We start from the raw sequence: 13,570 nt of genomic DNA, 5'->3' as shown, positions 1-13,570 counted from the left end.
ATTTGTGAATTTTCTAAGTCTCTGATGGTTATTGACTTCTAATTGTATTCCATTGTGGTCAGAGAATGTGCTTTGAATAATTTCAATCTTTTTAAATTTATTGAGGCTTGTTTTATGTCCCAGCATATGATCTATTCTGGAGAAAGTTCCATGAGCACTAGAAAAGTATGTGTATCCTGGTGATTTGGGATGTAATGTCCTGTATATGTCTGTTAAATCTAATTCATTTATCAGATTGTTTAGGTTTTCAATTTCCTTATTGGTCTTCTGTCTGGTTGATCTATCTATAGGAGAGAGTGATGTGTTGAAGTCTCCCACAATTATTGTGGAAACATCAATTGCTTCCTTTAGTTTTGCCAGTGTTTCTCTCATGTATTTTGTGGCACCTTGATTGGGTGCATAGACATTTACGATTGTTATTTCTTCTTGCTGAATTGCCCCTTTTATTAGTATGTAGTGGCCTTCTTTGTCTCTCAAAACATCCCTGCATTTGAAGTCTATTTTATCTGAGATTATATTGCTACACCTGCTTTCTTTTGGCTGTAGCTTGCATGAAATATTTTTTTCCATCCTTTCACTTTCAGTTTCTTTGTGTCCCTGTGTCTAAGATGAGTCTCTTGTATGCAACATATTGATGGTTCATTTTTTTTGATCCATTCTGCGAATCTATATCTTTTAATTGGGGAGTTTAATCCATTTACATTCAACGTTATAACCGTGAAGGCATTTCTTGAATCGGCCATCTTATCCTTTGGTTTATGTTTGCCATATTTTTCCCCTCTGTCTATTAATATCCTTTATTGTACCCATACCGAATCGCTTTAGTACTGAACCTTTCTCCAAGTCTCTCTGTCCTGTCTTTGTTTCTCTGTCTGTAGGGCTCCCTTGAGTATCTCCAGTAGGGCAGGTCTCTTGTTAGCAAATTCTCTCAGCATTTGTTTGTCTGTGAAAAATTTAAGCTCTCCCTCAAATTTGAAGGAGAGCTTTGCTGGATGAAGTATTCTTGGCTGGAAATTTTTCTCACTCAGAATTTTAAATATATCGTGCCACTGCCTTCTCGCCTCCATGGTGGCTGCTGAGTAGTCACTACTTAGTCTTATGCTGTTTCCTTTGTATGTGGTGAATTGCTTTTCTCTTGCTGCTTTCAGAACTTGCTCCTTCTCTTCTGTGTTTGACAGTTTGATCAGTATATGTCTCGGAGTGGGTTTATTTGGATTTATTCTATTTGGGGTTCGCTGAGCATTTATGATTTGTGTATTTATGTTGTTTTGAAGATTTGGGAAGTTTTCCCCAACAATTTCTTTGAATACTCTTCCTAGACCTTTACCCTTTTCTTCCCCTTCTGGGACACCAATGAGTCTTATATTTGGACGTTTCATGTAATCTATCATATCCCTGAGGTCCATTTCGATTTTTTCAATTTTTTTCCCCATTCTTTCTTTTATGCTTTCATTTTCCATTCTGTCATCTTCCAGGTCACTGATTCGTTGTTCAACTTCCTCTAGTCTTGTACTATGAGTGTCCAGAATCTTTTTAATTTGGTCAACAGTTTCTTTAATTTCCATAAGATCATCCATTTTTTTATTTAGTCTTGCAATGTCTTCTTTATGCTCTTCTAGAGTCTTCTTGATTTCCTTCATATCCCGTACTATGGTCTCATTGTTCATCTTTAGTTCTTTGAGTAGCTGCTCTAGGTGCTGTGTCTCTTCTGGTCTTTTGATTTGGGTGCTTGGGCTTGGGTTATCCATATCGTCTGGTTTTTTCATATGCTTTATAATTTTCTGTTGTTTTTGGCCTCGTGGCATTTGCTGAACTTGATAGGGTTCTTTTAGGGTTTGTAGACCTATTGAAGTCCTTATCTCTAATTTATCAGATCTACAGCTTCGTGGAGTACTTTCTCTAACTAACCAGCAGGTGGCGTCCACGAGCCACCTGTTCTCCACAAGCCAGTTCTCCCCTGCTTAGCCTTTTTGGTGAGTGGGGGAGTGAGTCTTGTGGGGTCCAATTGGTGTACCAAGCTTGCATGTGTAGTTGGTGTTGCCTGCCCTGTATGTGGGGCGTGTTTCTGGGCAGGCGGGGAGGGGGGGTGGCCCTAACAATCAAATCTCCCTGATGATCCTAGAGTTTTAAAGCTGCTGCAATAGTCTAATCCTTCAGTTCAGTCCTGCCACAGTTTGTCTCTGCCACTGACCCACAAGTCTTTGGTATTGGCGTATGGCTCCTGAGACTTGCAAGTGGGCCCCTCTTCCAGGCTGTGCACCCCGGGTCCTCTGTTGAGGGATGACTGTGCTATGTCACAGGTGAGTGCCGTCCCCCCAGGGCAGTTCTGGGCTTCTGGGCTGTGTAGGGAGGCTCCCAGTCTGCTCAAATGATGGCTGAATAGGGCTTTGTTAATTCACACTGCTCCACCTTCCCAGCTCTGGGACAATCAGCTGAGGTTGCAGGGAAGGCTAATGTCCACGCCCAGTTTTGTGGTGTGTGCCTGTTATTTGAAGCACTTCCGTCACACTGGGTTGTCTGGGGCAGCTCTGGGCTATGGGGCTGGCGATGGGCAGGAGTGTTTCCTGTCCACCAGGATGGTGGCTGTGAGCAGACACCCCCCTTTTCTTAGGAAGTTGTGGTGTTTAGTGAATTTTCTCAGCCACTGGATTATTGCCTTTTGTCTCAGAGCTCTCTTAGTTCTGCTCTTGACTTGACGTGCCCAAATTGCAATTCTTTGAAGCTTTCTGTATTGAGCTTAGATTTCGCTGATCTCAGCAGTTCGACATTTTCATGAGTGTTGTATGAAGTATGCCCAAAGTCAGATTGCTCTGTGGTGTCCAGTCCACGCAGTTCCTGGCTTTTTACCTACTTTCCTGGAGGAGTAACTAAAACTTACAGCTCACCAGTCTGCCATCTTGCCCCGCCTCTCTTGAGTTACTTTTTATATATGCTATGAGGTAGGGGTCCACCTTCATTCTTTTGCATAGAGATATCCATTTTCCCCAGTACCATTTGTTGAAAAGACTATTCTTTCCACATTGCTTGGACTTGTCACCCTTCTCAAAAATCAATTAGTCATAGATGTGCGGGTTTATTTCTGAAATTTCAATTTGATTTCTTAGGTCTGTATGACTGTACTTGTGCCAGTACCATGCTTTTTGATTACTGTACCTTTGTAATAAGTTTTAAAATCAGAAAATGTGAGTCCACCAACTTTGTTCTTCTTGTTGAAGATGTTTTTGGCTAATTGGGGCCTTTACCCTTACATATGAATTTGATATCTGGCTTTTCCATTTCTGTAAAGAAAGCTATTGGAATTTTCATTGGTATTGCGTTTAATCTATAAATCACTTTGTGTAGACTTGGCATCTTAATGATATTTAGTCTTGTAATCCACAAACATGGAATGTCCTTCCATTTGTATAATTCTTATTTGATTTCTTTTAACAGTGTTTTGTAGTTTTCTCTGTACAAATCCTTTAGATTCTTTGTTAATTTTTCCCTATATATTTGATTCTTTTAGTTGCTATCATAAGTGAAATTTTTTTCTTGAATTCCTCTTCTGATTGTTCATTAATTGTGTACAGAAACACTACTGATTTTGTGGTGTTGACCTTGTACTTCCTTTTATATTTAAAGTAACTACGAATAATACAGAACTATTATGTGCCATTTTGCTATTTGGTCTTTGTAAGTCTTCTACTTTTTTTGTCCCTCAATTTTTCATTCATACCTACTTTCGTATTTGTTTGATTTTATTGTAGAGTACCATTTTGAGTCCTTTCTCTTTTCTTTCTGTATATATTTCTCAGATATTTTCTTTGTGGTTACCATGGGGTTTAAATTTAACATCTCAAACATATAACAGTCTCATTTGATTTCTTAAACATATGCTGTTCCTATACCCTCCTTCCCCCTACCATTTTTGTTGTACTTGATACAAATTATATCTTTATACATTGCATGTCCCAAACAATAGATTTATCATTACCTTTTATGCATTTGCATTTTAGAACCTGAAAGAAGTAAAAAGTGGTGTTACATACCAAAAAATACAATAGAATAGTACTGGAATTTTTAATTACCCATATGGCTACCTTTACTGGAGGCCTTGATTTCTTATGCTGTTTCAATCCACTGTCTTATATCCTTTTCTTTCAGTCTGAATAACTCCCTTTAGCATTGCTTTTAGGGCAGGCATATTAGTGATGAACTCCCTTATACTTTTATCATCTGGGAATGTCTGAATCTCTCCCTCATTTTTGAAAGACGGTCTCACTGGATATAAAATTCTTGGTTGCCAATTTTTTTCCTTCAGTGTTTTAAATATTTCTTCTACTGCTTTCTTGTGCTCATGGTTTCTGATGAGAAATCAGAACAATCTTATTGGGACTCCCTTGTATATAACACATGGCTTTTCTCTTGCAGCTTTCAGAACTCTCTCCTTGTCTTTAGCATTCAAGAGTTTGACTTTTATGTGTTTGGACATAGTTCTCTTCAACTTGATCATTTTGGGTTTTGTTGGCTTCTTGAATGCGTATATTCATATCTTTCATTAAATTTTGGAAATTTTCTATCATTTCTTTTCTAATGCATTTTTATTGTGAACTTTAACATATATACACAACAGTGATAACTTTCAAAGTACAAGTTAACAAGTTGTTAGCAAATTTCAAACAATGTCATGGGTCATAGTTTCCACAACTGCAGCTATTTCCATTATTATAAAGTATAACATACATACAGAAAGGTGTCAACTCTTGATGTACAGCTCAACAAGCAGTTATAGAGGTAATTTCAAACATTGTTATGGGCTACAACATCACAGTTTCAGTTCTTTCCTTAATATGCAATATAGGGTATATACAGAAAGGTGAAGACTTTCAAAGCACAATTCAGCAAGTAGCTATAGAGAAAATTTCAAAGGATTCTATAGGTTACAGTTCCATCATGTCATTTACCTCATTCCAGCTATTTCAACACCCCAGCATCTAACAAATACATATATAAAGTTTCAGTATTCATAGACCTTTGTTAAATATTATCTTGTTTATTGCTACCCCTTCCTCTCACTTAATCTCTTTCTCCATCTTCAGGGGTGTCTAGGCAGTGACCACCCTAACTTGTTCCTGTTGAAAGTGGGTGTCAACAGTATGGGGAAGGGGGCTGCATCTGACTGTTCTTAAAGAGGCTGTTGCTTCTGGGTTTTAGGACTTGTCTGGCATAGGAACACTCTGGTTGATTTAAGTTTCTGAGAGATAAAACTTAGTGAGCGCATCTTTTATAGAATCTTAGGTAGGGACCTAGGTATTTGGGGACTACTTTTGGTAAAGGCATGGCATACTGCGGCCATTTGGGATGTCTAGCTGGAGTTTGCATAAGAGAAACCTTCAGGATAGCCTCTTGACTCTATTTGGGACCTCTCAGCCACAGTGACCTCAGCTTGTTACCTTTCTTTTTCTCCCTTTTGGCCAAGTAGGCATTTTGAATCCCTTGCTGCCAGGGCCAGGCTCATTCCTGGGAGTCATATCCCACGTTGCCAGGGAGATTCATTCCACTGTGACTCATGTCCCTTGTTGGGGGGAGGTTAATGAATTTATTTGCTGAGTTGGGCTTAGAGAGAGAAATCTGCCACCATTTCTTTGAATATTCTTTCTGCCACTTTCTCTCTTTCTTTTGGAAACTCCATAAACTATATATTGGCATGCTTGATTGTGTCCCACAGTTTTCTTAGGCTTTGTTCATTTTTTTATTCTTTTTTCTTCCTGCTCCTCAGCCTGAATTATTTCAATTTTGTTATCTTCGAGTTCACCTATTCTTTCTTCTGCCAGCTCTAATCTGCTGTTGAAACCCTCTAGGGAATTTTGCATTTCACTTACTGAAGTCTTCAACTCCAGTGGTTCTCTTTTCTTCCTTTTTAAAATTTCTATCTCTTTATTCAGATTCTTCTATTGCCCATTCACTGTTTTTCTCATATCCTTTAGTTCTTTCTCCATATTTTCCTTTATATTCTTGAGTGTATTAAGGATCATTATTTGAAAAATCTTTGTCTGGTATATCCAAAGTCTGGTATTCTTTATTGATGGTTTCTAGATTTTTATTCTGTTCTTTGTATGGGCCATCATTCTCTGTTTCTTTGTTTGTCCTGTAATCTTTTGTTGCTCGCTGTACATTTTACTCTTTTGAAGACTCTGGGATTTAGTCCCTGAGCTGTCAGTTCCTTAAGTTCACCATGTTTGCAAATTGGCTCTGCATTGGCTGATGGTCTCCTTCAGAGTTTAGTCCACCTATTAAGAAGAGCAGCCTAAGGTGAACATGTAGTGCAGGGTCATCTGTCTTGTCTGAGTTTGCATCTTGTTCTGGGCTTTTGCTTGCTAGTGGCCTTAAGATTCCCCTGTTTGCCAGAATTAAATGCCCCCTCTACTCCCTATGAAATAGGCTGTCTCCCCCTCCTGGGTGCTCTATTGTGTATCTTAAAGCAGGTAATCTTTTAACTCAGGCCCCTTTGCTTAATTGTTTCTTAAACTGCTTTAGCTGTCTGCAAGCTACTTCTACCTCTGGATGATGAGCTATAGACTAGTTTCCTGGTTCATTCTTTCAGGCTGCCACCAGATAAATTGGCACCAACATACAAGCACCCCAGTATGCACATAGGGGTTATACTGCTCTCTCTGGAACAGGGCCAGGGACCCTCAATGGTAGTTCCGGCTGGCCCCACACCCGAGAGGAGTGGGAGAGGGTGCCACAATCTTCTTCTACTGTTTTTTAAAAGCTGATTTTTCTTGATTCATTACTCACCAGTTACTGAAACCCTTTAACTATTTTGTAGAGTTTTGAGGAAGATGGATCTTCCAGTTTTTGCTAGTTGACAATATCTGTGGGTCACGGTACTTTGGGGCATCTTATGCCACCATGTTGTTCAACCAGGATGCCACACGTGTTTTTTGAATAATCTTATTTATTTTTAGCATTACATTTAATATTGAGTTTTTAAAATGGCAAATTTATTGAGATATGATTCACATATCACGTAGTTCATCCTCTTAAAGGATACAGTTTGGTGATTTATGATATATTCACAGTTATGCCACCATCAACACTATCTAATTTTTGAACATTTCAACTCCCCAAATAGAAATCCCCTCGCCATTATCAGTCACTCCCTACCTCCCCCCACTCAACCCCTATCAATCACTAATCTGCTTTCTGCCTTCATGGTTTGCATATATTGAACATTACATATAAACAGAATTGTACAATAAGTGGTTGTTTGTATCTGGCATCTTTAACTTAGCATAATGTTTTCAGAGTTCATCCATGATGTAGCATGTATCAGTACTTCATTCTTTTCAAAGGCTGAATAATATTCCATTGTATGGATATAGCACGTCCTGTTTATCCAGTCATCAGTTGATGAGCATTTGGGCTATTTTCATCTTTTGGCTATTATGAATAGTGCTGCCTTTAACATTAGTGCTTAATTTTTTACATGGACATGTGTTTTCATTTCTCTTGGGTATGTATACCTAGGAGTGGAATTGCTGAGTCATATGGTAATTCTGTCTTTAACTTTTTGAGTAACTCCCAGACTCTTCAAAAGTGGTTCCACCATTTTACATTCCTGCCAGCAATATATAAGTGTTCCAGTTTCTCCATGTACTTGCAACACTTATTGTTGTCTGTCTTTTTGATTATAGCCATTCTAGTAGGTTAATGTTGAATAATAACTATACGGTATAAATATGTCTATGGAAAACAAGTGTGAAAGTCTTAAACTGCCTCAGAAATGGCCTTGTCAGGAATTCCTTCTTTTTTCTTTCAGTTTGGGGTGTTGCTGTTTTATGTATATTATGTATTATATCCTTATATTGGAAATTAAGAAGAGTGATCAGGGATCTGCTAAACCAGAGTTTAGCACTTTTCGGATTCAGCATGTGGTGGTCATACGAAAACATACTTACACTGGGCCTTGAGAGGGCATGTAAAATTCTAGAAATATGTCATTTCACAATGTCTATGCAAAAAACACTTCTGTGCCAGCGTCTTACATTTGAAACCACTTTTTGTGTGTGCTCAACTTTAACACAGATCTTGAGAAAATGAAATTGAATTTTATGCCTCTTTAATTTGATTTGAGACCATGACCAGACCGTTTCTTTATAATTACAAGGTATTCAATGTATGACTTTCATCTTATAGTAATTATAACCATTTACCATTTATAGAACACATAGTTTAGGATGTCGTAAGTAACATTTCATGCTAATCATTTTTTCTGAAAATAAAAGTTTCTGTTGTACAAATCCCAGAACAATGATAGGGGGAAAAGAAAATCAAGTGATACGTTACATCGAAGAGGAGATCAAAATGAAGGTATCGTATATATGTCAAAAGGTTTCATAAATTATAAATTGTGAACCCACCCCAAACTTTAGTTTTGGGCAAGTAAAATATCTTGAAGTCTCATTGTAAAAGCTACTTCAAAGATGATTTGGTGTGACAGTATTATTCCTAAGGCTCTGCCTGTTTTACACGCCAAAGGCTTCCCCTGTGAGCAGAGTTCCCTAGGGTTCAAGCCAAAGCAACCAACTTATTCTTTGAGATCTGAGCCTTCCTTGAAGGACAAGAAGCCCATTTTTAAAGATCTGCTTCCCATTTCCTTCTTTTGCGAGTAACTGCAAGATTAAAAGTCGTCTTCCTTTCTAAAGTTGTATGCAGAACACAAAGAAGGGGCTTCAACAGCTGCTGTTTATCATTCCATAGAAAAAAATGCTTCCAAGCTGAAAAATATCCCCAAGTCCTCCAGATAGTTCTTACATTTCTCACTCATATTTTCCCTTCACACTAACAGGTTTGCCTCCTTCCCCTCATATGTAGAGTCCTATTTTTAGGTATTAAATATAATATATTGTACATGAGAAAATAAATTTTTAATCAAGAAAATATGAAAAAGAAAATAAAAATCATCAGCAGTCTCACCACCCAGAGATCACCATTTTGGCTTACTTCCTTACACTCTTTGTTTCCTTGTATTCATTCATTCATTCATTGTTTTACACAAAAACTATTTACCAAGCACCTACTATGTGCCATGCACTGTTAGGATTATGCATAATCTCAATTTTCTTTATAATAATTATGTTTATAATTATATACTATCTGTCTCACCTACTGGACTTTAAACACCAGGACCATCTTATTCATCAAACATTTTATGTCCATTTACCATGTCATTAAATATTCTTGGAAAATAATATATTTAATGGCTGGATAATATTCTACCTATGGCTCTACCATAATTTACTATTTCCCTGTTGTGGATCAGTTAAGATAATTTCAATTTTTTTTTACTATTATAATTAACACTGTTATAGTCATCATGTCAAAGGATATACACATTTTATGGCTTTTTTTTACATCAGACATGAACTGCCCTCCAGAAGGACTATACAATTTGATCACCTACCAGCAGTATATGAGCATTTCTCAGATGCAGTTAAAGAAAGTTACAAAATGGCAAGCCCAAGGACCCGATGAGCCAGTCCACCCCTTTGCCCTCAAGGATAGTCAAAACAACATCACCACTAGAGGGGAAAACAGTTTGTTTAGAATTCAGAAACACTGTGAAGAGCTCTCTCAATTTAGCAGCATAGGGGCCAAAAATAGGAAGCTGTACACATTGTTTATTTACCTAAATTTATGAATTATCTCTACAGAGCTAAGAGTAAGCTAGAGAAATGTTGACAAACTTCTAGAGGCAATCTAAATGTTTATTGATTCTCTACCTTATTATGTCAGAGCCTGAATTAGGTACTATGAGTGATTCAGAGATTAAAGTCCAGTAGCAGGGGAAAGTGTGGGCTTTGGAATCTGAAAGACTGGGGTTCCAGTTCTGATTCTGCTACTTATATTAGCAGTGACCTTGGGGAGGGTAGTTAGTTTTTCTGACCTTCAGTTTCTTCATCTGTAAAGCACAGTTAATAATAGAGTTGTTGTAAGAAGGAAATGAGTTAATGTGTTTCAAGTGGTGAGCAGAGTGCCTGGCACAAAACACAGTAGTACCTAAGAAAAGATAGCTATTTTTCCTATCTTCCAGCAATTTTGAGGCATTAAATGAAAATCAGATACGCAAAACACTTAGTACTTCCACCACATCAAATGGAGATGGCAATGATGATGATAATGACAGCTCTTTTGGTGAAAAACAAAGAAAATATATCATGAACAAATTTGTACCAGTGGTAAAAGAGCAACAAAATGTCGGCTGTCTCCGTTTTGGAAAAGGTGAGATTTGGCATGGATTTCTGCAGAGGACAGTATTGGCTCTCCCAGTCCTAGACACCAGGACTCAGGAAGATCGGCTCCTCAAGGCTATTGCAAGTTTGGATCCACTTAGTGGTTCATCATCTCTGTCCTTTGTGAGGGCACGCTTATTCCTAGTTTTGAATAGTCTGCCAAAGACAATGCTTTTTAGTAGTGGGTGGTATTTGTCTCTTATGCCATCTCTGAAGAATGGTTTTGTAGTTGGAAGTTAGGCAGGGCATTCAAGAGCTGTGTCTGGCAAAAAAAAAAAAAAAGTCAGTGGCTGGAAAAGCTGCAGTCAATGTCTCTGAAATGCAATTGATGAACAAGCCTTTCCCCTGAGCACTTTCCTGTTATTGAGGAGGAAGCTGGTCTATTTTGGTGATGTGTGCTGACTTCTCCCCTCTTGGAGCCTACACACTCAGTGCCCCCAGGTATAGAAAGAATGAGGACAAATCAACGTTCTTCCAAAGTACTAATGCCTCAGGCCCTCATGAAATCAAAACTTTGCTGAATGGAAAATATCATTGTCTTCCTGCATTCAAAAGTTACTTGTTGGAGCCTAAGCAGCCAGTGATGGCGGCAGCGGCGGCAGTGGCTGCGGCGGGTCCGGGCCCATGAGGCGAAGACGGAGGCGGGACGGCTTTTACCCAGCGCCGGACTTCCGAGACAGGGCAGCTGAGGACATGGCAGGAGTGTTTGACATAGACCTGGACCAGCCAGAGGACGCGGGTTCTGAGGATGAGCTGGAGGAGGGGGGTCAGTTAAATGAAAGCATGGACCATGGGGGAGTTGGACCATATGAACTTGGCATGGAACATTGTGAGAAATTTGAAATCTCAGAAACTAGTGTGAACAGAGGGCCAGAAAAAATCAGACCAGAACGTTTTGAGCTACTTCGGGTACTTGGCAAAGGGGGCTATGGAAAGGTTTTTCAAGTACGAAAAGTAACAGGCGCAAATACTGGGAAAATATTTGCCATGAAGGTGCTTAAAAAGGAGAACTATTTATGCAATTAGAAAGAGAGGGAATATTTATGGAAGACACAGCCTGCTTTTACTTGGCAGAAATCTCCATGGCTTTGGGGCATTTACATCAAAAGGGGATCATCTACAGAGACCTGAAGCCGGAGAATATCATGCTTAATCACCAAGGTCATGTGAAACTCACAGACTTTGGACTATGCAAAGAATCTATTCATGATGGAACAGTCACACATACCTTTTGTGGAACAATAGAATACATGGCCCCTGAGATCTTGATGAGAAGTGGCCATAATCGTGCTGTGGATTGGTGGAGTTTGGGAGCATTAATGTATGACATGCTGACTGGAGCACCCCTGTTCACTGGGGAGAATAGAAAGAAAACAATTGACAAAATCCTCAAATGTAAACTCAATTTGCCTCCCTACCTCACACAAGAAGCCAGAGATCTGCTTAAAAAGCTGCTGAAAAGAAATGCTGCTTCTCGTCTTGGAGCTGGTCCTGGGGATGCTGGAGAAGTTCAGGCTCATCCTTTCTTCAGACATTAACTGGGAAGAACTTCTGGCTCGGAAGGTGGAGCCTCCCTTTAAACCCCTGTTGCAATCTGAAGAGGATGTGAGTCAGTTTGATTCAAAGTTTACACATCAGACACCTGTTGACAGCCCAGATGACTCAACTCTCAGTGAAAGTGCCAACCAGGTCTTTCTGGGTTTCACATATGTGGCTCCATCTGTACTTGAAAGTGTGAAAGAAAAGTTTTCCTTTGAACCAAAAATCCGATCACCTCGAAGATTTATTGGCAGCCCACGAACACCTGTCAGCCCGGTCAAATTTTCTCCGGGGGATTTCTGGGGAAGAGGTGCTTCAGCCAGCACAACAAATCCTCAAACGCCTGTGGAGTACCCAATGGAAACAAGTGGAATAGAGCAGATGGATGTGACAATGAGTGGGGAAGCATCAGCACCACTTCCGATACGACAGCCGAACTCTGGGCCATACAAAAAACAAGCTTTTCCCATGATCTCCAAACGGCCAGAGCACCTGCGTATGAATCTATGACAGAGCAGTGCTTTTAATGAATTTAAGGCCAAAAAAAAAAAAAAAAAAAAAAAAAGGGAGGGGGGAACTTGTGAGCATCCTGGCATCCTGCAAGGTGAAATAAGAAGACTCAAAATGACAGTCTGAAAGAGTCAATGTTGTTACATAGAACATTTTGGACAGAAGGAAAAATACACATGGATTTTTAAAAATCAATCAATGGTGCAAAAAAAAAAAAAAACTTAAGCAAAATAGTATTGCAGAACTCTTAGGCACATCGATTAATCGATTCCTGGCGACATCTTCTCCACCTTATCAAGGATTTTCATGTTGATGGCTCAAAACTGACAGTATTAAGGATAGAATGTTGCTTCTGAATCACTGTTGAGTTCCGATTGTGTTGAAAAAGGGTTCTCCTTTCACTAGACAAAGAAACTGCCTGTAATACTTGCTACTAAGGACAAATTAGCATGCAAGCTTGGTCAAACTTTCCAGCAACATGGAATCAAAGACAAAAGAAACTTATCAATTGATGTTTTATGTGCAAACAACCTGAATCTTTTTTTATATAAATATATATTTTTCAAATAGATTTTTGATTCAGCTCATTATGGAAAACATCCCAAACTTTAAAATGCAAAATTATTGGTTGGTGTGAAGAAAGTCAGACAACTTCTGTTTCTTCTCTTGGTCCAAATAATAAAATGCAAATGAATCATTGTTAACCACAGCTGTGGCTCATTTGAGGGATTGGGGTGGACCTGGGGTTTATTTTTAGTAACCCAGCTGCAATACCTGTCTAATACTAGGGAAAAAAAAACTATTTAATCATTTCTGCTTGCAGTACTGCTATGTGCTAAGCTTAACTGGAAGCCTTGGAATGGGCATAAGCTGTATGTCCTACATTTCATCCTTGTCCTGGGCCTGCATTGCACTGGAAAAAAATCACCACCTTTTCTTATACCAGTATTTGTTCAAGACACCAAATGTGTTCAGTCCATGGCTGAAGAAGGACTGAAGAGAGTCAGGATAAAATGCGAACTGAGGGCGGCAAGGGAGGAAGGATAAGGATATCCAGGGGAAGAGGGTGTTGCCATGGTCTACTCTGTGTCTAATTCTCTTTTCAGCAAATTGGAAAGGTTTTAAATTTTTTTTTTTCTGTTTTTGCTGTTTACCTTCGTTACAGTTTTTTTCCTCAATAGTTTTAAAAAGGGAAAAAAGCTCTAATTTTTTCTTCTATATTGAGGTTACATTTTTTGTTTGTA

At 38.9% G+C, this 13,570-nt stretch overlaps 1 protein-coding gene and 1 pseudogene across 1 annotated transcript in view; both read left to right on the top strand.

The window, feature by feature from the left end:
• Nucleotides 1-13,570, top strand: part of HS6ST2 (heparan sulfate 6-O-sulfotransferase 2) — a 447,470-nt gene that overhangs the window by 241,431 nt on the left and 192,469 nt on the right. The window lies entirely within an intron of this gene.
• Nucleotides 10,896-13,030, top strand: LOC119522585 (annotated as a pseudogene).

The sequence above is a fragment of the Choloepus didactylus genome, chromosome X (genome assembly GCF_015220235.1).
Source record: "Choloepus didactylus isolate mChoDid1 chromosome X, mChoDid1.pri, whole genome shotgun sequence".
Taxonomy (NCBI): domain Eukaryota; kingdom Metazoa; phylum Chordata; class Mammalia; order Pilosa; family Megalonychidae; genus Choloepus; species Choloepus didactylus.
Note: the sequence above shows the minus strand (reverse complement) of the source record. Positions and strands in the feature narration are given on the sequence as shown.